Here is a 13470-nt window from a genome sequence, read left to right on the forward strand (position 1 = left end):
ATTGTTGTCAGAGTGGCTGATGATGCCCTTTCAGACATACTACAGGCAAAGGAAGACCCGACTTTGGAAAAGGCCATCCAAATAGTCAGACAATCTGAAATCCGTCAACAGCACCGTCTATTTTATGGGGCAAAAGTAAGCCATGGTTCAGAGCAAACCCAACTGTCCAGCTATCAAGCAAAGGGGCAGAGAGACTCCAGGCCAAGGAAGGCAATACCCAAACAGACCACAAGCAGCTGGGAGACCATGTCAGCACTCTGGAGCCAAACAACTTCAAGGCAAGGGCAATGTCCAGCAATCTCAGTGCAGTGTGGAGCCAAACGACTTCACAGGCAAGAGCAATGTCCAGCAATCTCAGTGCAGTGTGGAGCCAAACGACTTCACAGGCAAGAGCAATGTCCAGCAATCTCAGTGCAGTGTTTCAACTGCAGCTGCCTGGGACACTTCGGAAAGCTATGCAGTGCTAAGACACCCAGACGGGCAGAGGATGCCAAGACAATCCATGAGATTTGAGGTATCACATCAGGAAAAGACCCAGCTGTGCTCCTTGGGTGAGGCCAAGGATCCTGGATTCTCTTTTTGGAATGTGGACATCTCAGTAAACGGGCACCTCACCAACTTCAAATTGGACATGGGAGCCAGTGTTACAGTCCTCTTAGACAAGGAACCATGGGTGGTGCCACAATGCCTGATGCCACCCACAACACAGCTGTACAGTGCAGGAGGCGTCAAGCTCCCAGTTAAAGGTATATTGCATGCAATATTCCAATACAAAGATAAACAAATACAGGTGACATTTGTAGTCGACAATCAAGAAAGGCCTGTGCCGACCTCAACATCCTTCAGAAAATTGAGGTCAGCCAGCAAGAGTCTGGTTCTAAATTTAAAAAAGTGTCCGAAACTTTTCACTGGATTGGGCCAGCTGAGGACCACATACAGTATTGCATTAAGGGAGGACGCAAAGCCCGTGTGCCCGTTCACACCACGGAAAATACTGCAAAGTTCATGAAGCAAGTACAATTGGATGAGATGACCAAAACGAGGGTGATCTCCCCCATGATTCAGCCGACCGAATGGTGTTTTGGGATGTCCCAGTTCTGAAGCCAAACGGGTCCATCCATATCCGTGTCGAACTGACACAACTCCACAAGGCAGTGGCAAGAGAAGGCCACCCAGTATCCTTGGTGGACGATGGCCTGACCAAGTTCTCCAAAAGCACAGTGTTTTCAAAAATTGATGCTCTCAGCAGCTTCTGGAAACTTCCACTAAACGAGAAATCCAGATTGCTGACTACATTTCTTGCCCCTTTTTTGCAGATTCTGTTTCAACCGCTTGTCATTCGGCGTTATCTTGGCATCCTAGATTTGTCAACGCACGATGTTAGCCATTTTGCAAGGCCTGGAGGGTGTCATCTGCCATATGATGAAGTTTTGGTCCACGACACAACTGTGGAGAAACATGGCAGGAAGCTCACAGCGGTCTTAGATTACTTGCACAAAGCAGGATTGACACTAAACAAGAAATGAGAGTTCTCCAAGACCTCTATTCGGTTCTTAGGACACATTGTCAGCAGCAAAGGCATCACGGAAGCCCCACAAAAAATGAGTTATCAGCGAGTTTCCAACCCCAACATCTATTCTAGATTTCCAGAGATTCCTGGGCATGGTGAAATTTCGACCCAGCCTGGCACAGGTCACAGAACCCCTGTGACATCTTTTCAAAAAAGGCCGGGAGTGGTGCTGGGATGCGCACCAGGAGCAAGTGTCTGGGCACAAAGCCACGCTGCTCTCACCTGATATCCTGGCTCACTATGACCGTTACTGTCCACTATAGCAGTGTCCGCAGGCCTGGGGCGGTTTCATTTCAGGAGCAACTGGATGGATGTCGCCGACCAGTATATTATGCACCTAGAGGACTGTCAGACATAGAGATACGGAAACTTCACCTCTCTTCTATTTTTACTTCGTTCTGTTGAAGAGTCATATGGACTCGAAACGTTAACTGTGTTCCTCTCCGCAGATGCTGCCAGACCTGCTGAGTTTTTCCAGGTATTTTTATTTTTGTTTTGGATTTCCAGCATCCGCAGTTTTTTGTTTTTATCATAGAGATACGGTATGTTGTTATCGGAAAAGAAGCTCTAGCAGTCTCGTGGACTTGGGAGAAGTTCTCTGACTACATTATCAATCTGAAAGCCACCATTGAAAAGGATCATAGACCACGGGTCTCACTGTTAGATGAGAAAGAACAATGATCCACCCGCTGCAATGTGGATTAGCCCCATCAAAACTCCTGGCGGGTACAAAACTCCGCACCCAGCTCCTAATGCTGCCAAAGAAACTAACCCCAGGGTTGGTAGTCAAGGACTACCGAAACATTCAGGACCAAGAAAAGTCCTACAAGCAGCAGTAGGCGCCTCTCTACAATAGCAGGTACCGCACTAGAAACCTGCCACAGTTACACAATAGTGACAGGGCGTGGATCAGGGACCTTGAAAGAGAGGGTGTCATTGTCTGGAGAGACAATGACCAGCCAAGGTCATACCTCATCCATACATCGGAAGGTACAATCAGGATGAATGAGGAATCCTCCTCATCCCTCGAGGCGAACCTCCGACTATACACACACTCCTACTATACACTTGAATCAGAAGAAAACAGCCAAGTGCCAGAAGCACAGACTACAACTCAAACTCTGAATCAACGAAGGTTTCCTAAATTAACAGAGCCTACCACTCCTCCGAATGCGACCAGAATGAGATCTGGAAGAATTGTCAAGCCTCCAAACCATCTGAATTTATAAAGTCAGAGACTTGAGTGGGGGAGAAGGGGTAGCACAATTGTAATGTAAATATGTTGGGTAAAGACTTGGGGGAGGTGTAGTATAAGGGTATCTGGCATAGCAATTGTTAATGTGGGACTGGGAAACAGTACCATCCGCAGTGTGATGCAAAGAGACACATGAACTGAAACAAGGGTCAGTTGTAGACTGGACAGAGACCGGTGCAGAAGCTAGTATGGAGTTAGCTCATAGCTCAGGCTATACCCTGTATATATACATAGTTATGTGTTACCAACAAACACTTAATGTTCAATCATACAAGACTCAGAATCTCTTTGCGAGACCGAGTGAACATAAAACAATGCTGAAGTGCAGTGGCTGTTATGTAGGTAAATTAAGCATTTATTTTGCAGACAGCAAGATACTGCAATCTTGCAGTGAAATGAATGAGCATTTAACCTGTTTTTTGGTGCTGTCAGTTAAGGGATGAATGTTGACCAGGACAGTCACAGTCACAATCAGTCACAGTCACAGAATCACACAGTGCAGAAGAGGCTCTTCGGCCCATCGAGTCTTTACTGATACGTGAGAAACACCTGACCTACCTACCTAATCCCATTTACCAGCAGTTGGCCCATAGCCTTGAATGTTATGACGTGCCAAGTGCTCATCCAGGCAGTGCATTCCAGACCATCACCACCCTCTGGGTAAAAAAGTTTTTCCTCACATCCCTCCTAAACCTCCTGCCCCTCACCTTGAACTTGAGTCCCCTCGTGACTGACCCTTCAACTAAGGGGAACAGCTGCTTCCTATCCACCCTGTCCATGCCCCTCATAATCTTGCACACCTCGATCAGGTCGCCCCTCAGTCTTCTCTGCTCCAACGAAAATAACCCAAGTCTATTCAACCTCTCTTCATAACTTAAATGTTTCATCCCAGGCAACATCCTGGTGAATCTCCTCTGCACCCCTTCCAGTGCCATCACATCCTTCCTATAATATGGCGACCAGAACTGCACACAGTACTCCAGCTGTGGCCTCACCAAAGTTCTATACAACTCCAACATGACCTCCCTACTTTTGTAATCTATGCCTCGATTGATAAAGGCAAGTGTCCCATATGCCCTTTTCACCGCCCCACTAACATGCCCCTCCGTCTTCAGAGATCTATGGACATACACGCCAAGGTCCCTTTGTTCCTCAGAACTTCCTAGTGCCATGCCGTTCATTGAATACTTCCTTGTCAAATTACTCCTTCCAAAGTGTATCACCTCACACTTTTCAGGGTTAAATTCCATCTGCCACTTCTCTGCCCACTTGACCATCCTGTCTATATCTTCCTGTAGCCCAAGACACTCAACCTCACTGTTAACCACCTGGCCAATCTTTGTGTTATCCGCAAGCTTACTAATCCTACCCCCCACATAGTCATCTATGTCGTTTATATAAATGACGAATAACAGGAGACCCAGCACAGATCCCTGTGGTACACCACTGGACACTGGCTTCCAGTCACTGATGCAGCCTTCTGTCATCACCCTCTGTCTCCTACAACTAGGCCAATTTTGAATCCACCTTATCGAATTACCCTGTATCCCATGTGCATTTGCCTTCTTTATAAGTCTCCCATGTGGGACCTTGTCAAAAGCTTTGCTGAAATCCATATAAACTACACCAACTGCACTACCCTCATCTACACACCTGGTCACCTCCTCAAAAAATTCAATCACATTTGTTAGGCATGACCTCCCTCTGACAAAGCCATCCTGACTATCCCTGATCAAACCTTGCCTCTCCAAGTGGAGATAGATTCTCACCTTCAGAATTTTCTCTAATAGTTTCCCTACCACTGACGTGAGACTCATTGGCCTGTAGTTCCCTGGCTTCTCTCTACAACCCTTCTTAAATAGCGGAACCACATTAGCTGTTCTCCAGTCCTCTGGCACCTCCCCTGTGGCCAGAGAGGAATTAAAAACTTGGGTCAGAGCCCCTGCGATCTCCTCCCTTGCCTCCTTCAGCAGTCTGGGACACAAATCATCCGGACCTGGAGATTTGTCCACTTTTAAGCCTGCCAACACCTCCAATGCCTTGTCACTCCCTATGTCAATTTGCTCAAGAACCTCACAGTCTCACTCCCCGAGTTCCATACCTTCATCCTCATTCTCTTGGGTGAAGACGGATGTGAAGTATTCGTTCAACACTCTATCGATGTCCTCTGGCTCCACCCATAGATTGCCCCCTTGGTCCCTTATGGGCCCTACTCTTTCCCTGGCTATCCTCTTCCCATTGATATACTTATAGAATATCATGGGATTTTCCCTACTTTTACCAGCCAGAGCTTTCTCATATCCCCTCTTTGCTCTCCTAATTGCTTTCTTAAGCTCCACCTTGCACTTTCTGTACTCCACTAATGCCTCTGCTGATTTGCTCCCCTTGTACCTGCTAAAAGCCTTTCTTTTCCTTTTCATCATATCCTGAATATTTCTGGTCATCCATGGTTCTCTGGGCTTGTTACTGCTTCCTATCACCCTAGAGGGAACGTGTTGAGCCTGTACCCTCCCCATTTCCTTTTTGAATGCGCCCCACTGTTCCTCTGTAGATTTCCCCACATGTAGCTGTTCCCAGTCTACCTTGGCCAGATCCTGCTTTACTTTACTAAAATCCGCTCTCCCCCAATCCAAAACTTTTTTTTTGCAACTTATCTATTTCTTTGTCCATAACAAGCTTAAATTGTACCATGTTGTGGTGGCTATCACTAAAATGCTCGCCCACCACCACCTCAGCCACCTGTCCGGCTTCATTCCCCAGAATTAGGTCCAGCACTGCTTGTTGGACCCTCTACATATTCACCTAAAAAGTTCTCCTGTACACATTTCAAGAAATCCATTTCATCCAAGCCCTTAACACTATGTATATCCCAATTAATGTTGGGAAAGTTGAAATCACCTAATATAATTACCCTATTGTTATTGTTTTTACACACCTCCGCAAATTGTGCACATATTTGCTCCCCAATTTCCTGCAAATCGTGCACATATTTGCTCCTCAATTTCCCGCTGACTATCTGGGGGTCTATAATAAACACCTAACAATGTGGCTGCCCCTTTTTTATTCCTAAGCTCTACCCACAAAGCTTCATTCGATGCCCCCTCCAAGATATCATCTCTCCTTACTGCAGTAACTGACTCCTTAACTAATAATGCAATGCTTCCTCCTTTTTTAACCCCTCCCCTGTCTCGCGTGAAGATTCTATATCCCGGAATGTTGAGCTGCCAATCCTGCCCCTCTCTCAACCACATCTCTGTGATGGCTACTATATCACAATTCCACGTGTCAATCCTCACCCTTAACTCATCCGTTTTACCTGCAATACTCCTGGCATTAAAGTAGAGGCCATCCAGCCTTGCCTTACTCCCTTGAAACTTAATGCAGCTGCATGCCCTCTGACTGGACATCGGGAGATCTTCATGCTCTTCAAAGTGTGCCATAGTATCTTTTGCCATTCCCTGAAATATTAAATGGGATTTAAGGCCCATGCTTTTTCGATGTCATGTTTAAGCATAGGCCCCATCTATCTGGTAAGCATAGGCCCCATCTATCTGGTCAAGTGACTACAATTCAAAGATGAGCAAGGAGCTCTCCTGGTACCCTGCCAAATTCCTCCCTCAACCAATACCATTAACAAAATCAGATTAACTGATCATTCATCTTGTTGCTGTTTGTGGGATGTTACTGGTGCAGACTGGTTGCCATGCTTGACTCCATAACAGACACCTCAAAAAAAAATCATTGTGCGAAAATACTTTAAAATGTTTGAATGTGAAGGGGTGCTACAGAGAGGTTGCTGGACTACTGAGCTTTTCTGCTTGATGGGCAACACATTGTGAAAACTGACCAGTCTCTGAAGTGGCAAGCACCAGAAAGAAAGAAAGACTTGCATTTTTGTAGCACCTTTCACAACATCAGGAGATCCCAAAGTGCTTTGCAGCTAATGAAGTACTTTTGAAATGTAGGTACTGTTATAATGTAGCAAAATGGCAGCCAATTTGCACACAGTAAGCTCCCACAAATAGCAATGTGATAACCAAATTATCTTTTGTTTTAGTGATGTTATTTGAGGGATGAGTATTGGCCAGGACACCAGGGATGACTTTCCTGTTCTTCTTTGAAATAGTGCCTTGAGATCTTTGACATCCACCTGAGAGAGCAGGCAAGGCCTCGGTCTAACATCTCACCCAAAAGACTGCACTTCTGACAGTATAGCACACATTCAGTGCTGCACTGGAGCGTTGGCTAGATTTTTGTGTCCGAGTATCTAGAGTGGATTTCAACCAGCAGCTTCTGATAGTAGCAAGATTGCTACCCACTGAGCCCCAGCTGGCACACAACATCAGAATACGTCAGTGGCGAGTCAGAGCAATGACCTTGAAATGACAAAAGTTGACTTAGAAGGAAGCATTAAAGCAAGAGTTAAATCAAGCAATAAGGGGTGAATGTGCAATGGAGCTAACTGACATGAGATATGAACTGTATTAGAAAGAGGACCTGCATTCTTGTCAGTAAAGTTAATTCGATTAAAATAGACAGCCAAAGAAGATATTAATAGTGTGCTTATTATTTAAAACAGATATTACTTTGTGCACCTATCATTCATATGGCAGCTAAGCTCTTAAATTGTATACCTTGTGTATATTGTATACCTTGCATAAAAAGCAGGAGACTTTGCCTACTGATACTTTGCCAGATACAGAGACATGTTTGGTTCACAGTCGATCTCCACATGACAGCACAATTAAGAATACAGGCTGACTATATTGGGCAATGGAAGGTTTTGTTTTTCTTTATGAGGCAATGTCGCATAATATTTTGTGTCTGTAATGCCCCATTTCTTCTTCCTGATTCGTTAAGCATCAACCAATCACTTTCCACTTGGAAAGAAATTCTCCCGCTGACCTGACTGTGATGGAAACAAGATTCCACCCTCTCTTGTTCCACTGTTGGCCACTGTGCCTTCAAAGTAAACAGTCAGCATTAGTCATTTCTATTGCTATGCATTCAAAGTATATTTTCAAAGGGTACACATTGCAGTCTTGGCCATCAACACATGCAAGCAAGACTGAAAAAGACACCAGAAACTGATAGATTGCCTCCGAGCAAGCATTAACCAAAATTAAAATGCTCAGCCACATCACATATTTATTTCAAATATATGGATTCCCATGATTTAAATTGTGACCCTATCCATTATAGTCTAATTTAGTTTATACATTTTTGCAAGCAGCCTCTCATCAGGTCAAGATTGGTTAGTGAAACACTTTCCCATGCTGGCTTCAGAAAATGGTTGAAATGATTTAAAATATTGCATCTCACACTTACCACTGAAGTGAGAAGGCCTCCTAGGTATCTGCCAGTATCACTCCATAATCGATCAGGAGATATGTGAAAAATTAATCCGTTATTCTCCTTCCTGTTAGGGCATGGGTGACATCAATGACACACCCTGTGGTGAACTTCATCACTAACCCTATGTAGCACATTGTGTTCAGGTTCCATCTGCCACTGTCAGGGCTGTAATAAACAGGATACACTCTGTCCCTCATGAATCGCTCACAAAAAAAGGAAACTGATTGTAACAGTGGGAACAGAAGAACATTTTGCTTTCCTTTTAGGATAGTATCTCGACTGCAGTACCAGACTATAAACCAGGAAGCAACACTTGGTAGCAAATTAATTGTGTGTACCTGCAGAGATCAGTATGGTGCTTTGATGCCACTCACCACCATTGTCCTCGCTGGTGTCAGGCAGTATCATCCCATTTCCAGTCGAACAGCTGAGAGAAGAAGCAAACACAGTGAAAGGGGAACTAAATTCAGATTGGGAACTTGACTGAAGAAAAGGCAGTGAGAAAACAGAAACCCTGTGCAGCAAACCGATCTTGTTAATTTTATTTTCCTTCTCAGTCTTTTTTTTTTACAATTTTCTCCTCCTCTTCTGAAAGCTCATTCCCTTTAATGAGGTATGGTTTCATGCCCTCTAGTACTTCACCCAAGTGACCATTATTCATTGGAAGTGTTAAGGGGCTATTTGACTACAAAATGTGGAGTGAAACTTCCCAACCAAGCCTGATCCTGGTGTCCACATACCATGCACAACCAGCAAGGGTTCACTCTACTGTGATTGAGGGTAGGAAATTTGACTCTTTTTTTCCCCTCCCTAACTAAGACAACTGTCATTCCCCAATTAGCCAGCTAACTCCACACAAGTCGGGATACCTCAGGACCTTCCTGGTCTGTATAGCTCCGAGATGAAACAGGTACCTCTGTAACACCAAGATGGCTTGTAAACAGATTTTTAAAACAAGCATAGGCTTGCAAAAGAAAGGCCTGCTCCTTATAGGGAACCTTGGAAGATTGTTGGGTGCTTTATTTTATTTTTGCAAAGTGATACTATATCTTTCTTCAATTCTCCAAGTCCAGTTTCTCCCCCTCCCCCAATCCGGGCTTCTCAAGGTGAAGGTTTGCACTGGATGCTGTGGGTTCCATGGGTTATGCGAAATACGAACAAGGAGCAGGAGTAGGCCATTCGGCCCCTCGAGTCTGCTCTGCCATGGCTGATCTGATAGTAACCTCAAATCTGCATCTCGCCTACTCCCGATAACCTATCACCCCCTTGTTTACCAAGAATCTATCCACCTCTGCCTTAAAAATATTCAAAGACCCTGCTTCCACTGCTTTTTCAGGAAGAGAGTTCCAAAGACTCACGACCCTCTGAGAAAATAAGTTCCGCCTCATCTCGGTTTAAATGGGCGACCCCTTATTTTTAAACAGTGATCCCTAGTTCTAGATTCTCCCACAAGAGGAAGCATCTTTGCCACATCCACCATGTCAAGTCCCTTCAGGATCTTATATGTTTCAGTCAAGTCGCCTCTTACTCTTCTAAACTCCAGCGGATACAAGCCTAGCCTGTCCAACCTTTCCTCATAAGACAACCCGTCCATTCCAGGTATTAGCCTGGTAAACCTTTTGTGAACTGCTTCCAATGCATTTACATCCTTCCTTAAATAAGGTGACCAATACTGTACACAGTACTCTAGATTTAGTCTCCCTAGTGTTATATATAACTGAAGCATAACCTCCCTACTTTTGTATTCAACTCCCCTCGCAATAAATGATAACATTCTATTAGCTTTCCTACTTACTTGCTGTACCTGCATACTAGCCTATTGTGATTTCATGCACCCAGGTCCCTCTGCATCTCAGAGCTCTGCAATCTCTCACCATTCAGGTAATATGCTTCTCTTTTGTTCTTACTGTCAAAATGGACAATTTCACATTTTCCCACATTATACTCCATTTGCCAGATCTTTTTGCACTCACTTAGCCTACCTATATCTTTTTGTAGCCTCCTTATGCCCTCTTCACAACTTACTTCCCTACCTATCTTAGTGTCATCAGCAAATTTGGCAACCATCCCATCCATCCCTTCATCCAAGTCATTTATATAAATTATTAAATGTTGAGGTCCCAGCACTGATCCCTGTGGCACACCACTCGTTACATCTTGCAAAACAGAAAAAGACCCATTTATGCCTACTCTCTGCTTCCTGTTAGCCAACCAATCTTCTATCCATGCCAATAGGTTACCCCTTATACCATGAGCTTTTATTTTCTTCAGTAACCTCTGATGTGGCACTTTATCAAATGCCTTATAGAAATCTAAGTACAGTGCATCCACTGGTTCCCCTTTATCCACAGCACATGTTACCTCCTCAAAGAACTCCAATAAGTTGGTTAAACATGATTTCCCTTTCACAAAACCATGTTGACTCTGCCTGATTACCTTGAACTTATCCAAGTGCCTTGCTATAGCTTCTTTAATAATAGCTTCTGACATTTTCCCTATGACAGATGTTAAGCTAACTAGCCTGTAGTTTTCTGCTTTCTGTCTCCCTCTCTTTTTGAATAATGGAGTTACATTTGCTATCTTCCAATCTAAGGGACCTTTCCAGAATCTAGGGAGTTTTGGAAAATTAAGACCAATGCATCAACTATCTCACTAGCCACTTTGTTTAAGACCCTAAGATGAAATCCGTCAGGACCCAGGCACTTGTCAACCCGCAGCTCCAACAATTTACTCAGTACCACTTCTCTGGTGATTGTAATTTTCCTGAGTTTCTCCCTCCCTTCCATTTCCTGATTTATAGCTGTTTCTGGGATGTTACTTGTATCCTCTATAGTGAAGACTGATGCATCAATTCATCTGCCATTTCCTTGTTTTTTTTATCAATTCCCCAGACTCACTTTCTATAGGACCAACACTCACTTTGCTAACTGGTTTCTTTTTAAAATATTTAATAAAAGCTTTTACTATCTGTTTCTTATATTTCTGGCGAGTTTTCTCTCATACTCTAATTTTTCCCTCATTATTAATCTTGTAGTCATCCTTTGCTGTTCCTTATATTCTGTCCAATCTTCTGGCTTTCCACCTATCTTTGCACAATTATATACTTTTTCTTTAAGTTTGATACTATCTTTAACCTTTCTAGTTGACCATGGATGGTACGTCCACCCCTTGGACTTTTTCTTATTTGTTGGAATGTATCTATTCTGTGTATTCTGAAATATCCCCTTAAGTATTTGCCACTGCATCTCTTCCTTCGTGAAACCAATTTGTGATCGTCCGCTCAGCTCATCGATGGCGGGCCGTGTTACCCGCCAACCAATGTCATGAACCTCATTGTAATACATCAGCATATCATTATAAGGCAGCCCGCCAGACTCACTCCCCACCGCTGCTGGATCGTCTGACCATGTCGGTGGGAAAACACGCTGACGTGTTTCACAACAGCATATACAAGGTTAACGTTTCAAGTCCGTATGACTCTTCATCAGAACTTAGAAAAATAGAAATGAGGTGAAATATAAGCTGGTTGGAGGTGGTGGTGGGACAGGTAGAGCTGGATAGAGGGCCCTCTACCTGTCCCACCCACCCACCACCCCCCCCCCCCCCCCCCCCCCCCCGCCCCAACCAGCTTATATTTCATTTCTATTTTTCTTAGTTCTGACGAAGAGTCATACGGACTCAAAACATTAACTGTATTCCTCTCCGCAAATGCTGTCAGACCTGCTGAGTTTTTCCAGATATTTTTATTTTTGTTTTTGTTTCAGGTTTCCAGCATCCACAGTATTTTGCTTTTAGCATATATAAGGTGTTCACTTGGCAGGCTTCACTTCACTCGGGACTTCATGGTTTGTCTGCCTATGTTGCTTCAGTCAGCACTTGCAGTCATCAGCGCCAGGCTTTGCAGACACCACCATATCGCTTTTATGGGGACTCGTGGGCAAATCTCTACTGATCAGATCAGCCATATGTTGCTGGCTTTTCAATGGCTGCAGGGCTAGGGCTTGCTTGGGGAAGGGGGAGAAGTGGCTTCAGGCAAGGGAAGAGGCTGCAGGACAAGAGCTTTACTGGGGACGAAGGGTATCCCAAGGTGTGTGTGGGGGAACATGTTGATCTGTGCAAGTGGCCTCAAGATGGTGAGGGCTGAGGAGGCAGTCTCCAGAGGAGATGAGGCCAGATGGAGATGTGAGGGTGTGTGTGAGAACGGGTGGTGATGACCCTTGAGCTGGCAGTGAGTGAGATGCAAGTGAATGTGTGATGGGCTTGAGTTTGAGAGTTTAGAGTGCTGAGATGGTTGCCTGGCTGCATGAATGAGATCATTCATCCTCTATCTGCATTGGATGGCCAACCTCTTCTGTGAAGCATTGGCACTGATCACCCCTGCCATCGCCTACCAAGCCGGAGTGGTAATGTAGCTGCCCCTCCTGAGGTCAGAGCTGGGGTAGAGGAAATCACAGCGGGCCTCCATGGCATCCAAAAGGTGCTCGAGGGCTGTAATCTTCTTGCCTTTCGGGTCCATGTCTTCTTTGCTGCAGTTCTGGGCTGAAAGCACTAAGCACGGCTGTACAATAAATGTGGTACCTGGCGTGATGAAATGGCGAGGTGACAGTGTGGCAGGCGAATTGGAGTTGGCCTGCCATCAAAACAGCATGTATCCCAGGATCGCATAATTATTGTGGTGGGTTTGGGATGATATGGCGTGAAAAGCTGCCATTGCGGCCAGCAGGAAATATGTTGTTTTTCTCGCCCGCTACCGCAAAGTGCAAATCTGGGACAATTCCATCCTTTGTGTTTTTTGGAGCATTTGATGATTTGTGGCAATCCTTCTATACTTCAATCCCATTGTGACTTTTGTGGGTTATGATGTTATCAGAACCACTTGATTGAATTACAGTCTTGTACCTGCCTGCCAATTAACCACCAAATCAGTACTTATGTTATTTTTTGCAGTTAGCTTACTGCGTAAAAAAAAAAACCCACAGGCAAAATACAGCTATCAATCTGTGGTTGCATGATAACAAGAATGTGTGTTGCTTGTTCAACATTACAAGCCAGGTTTTAACCACTTGTCCTCACTGAAGTAAAAGAAGTCTTGCGATTGGAATTAACTTTTTAACATATTTTTTGTCTGAATATTTGTTTATTTTGTTTTCTATCCTTGCAGTGAATTCTCATGTCATCAATGGGGAAATTACTTTGGGGGAGTCTGATGGGTGAGCGGAGGTAGGATCGACATAAATCGCTGACCCAGAGATATATAATTGGCGGCTGAATTAACATCTCCCATTATACA

The sequence above is a fragment of the Cetorhinus maximus genome, chromosome X (genome assembly GCF_964194155.1).
Source record: "Cetorhinus maximus chromosome X, sCetMax3.hap1.1, whole genome shotgun sequence".
NCBI classification, from domain to species: Eukaryota; Metazoa; Chordata; class Chondrichthyes; order Lamniformes; family Cetorhinidae; genus Cetorhinus; species Cetorhinus maximus.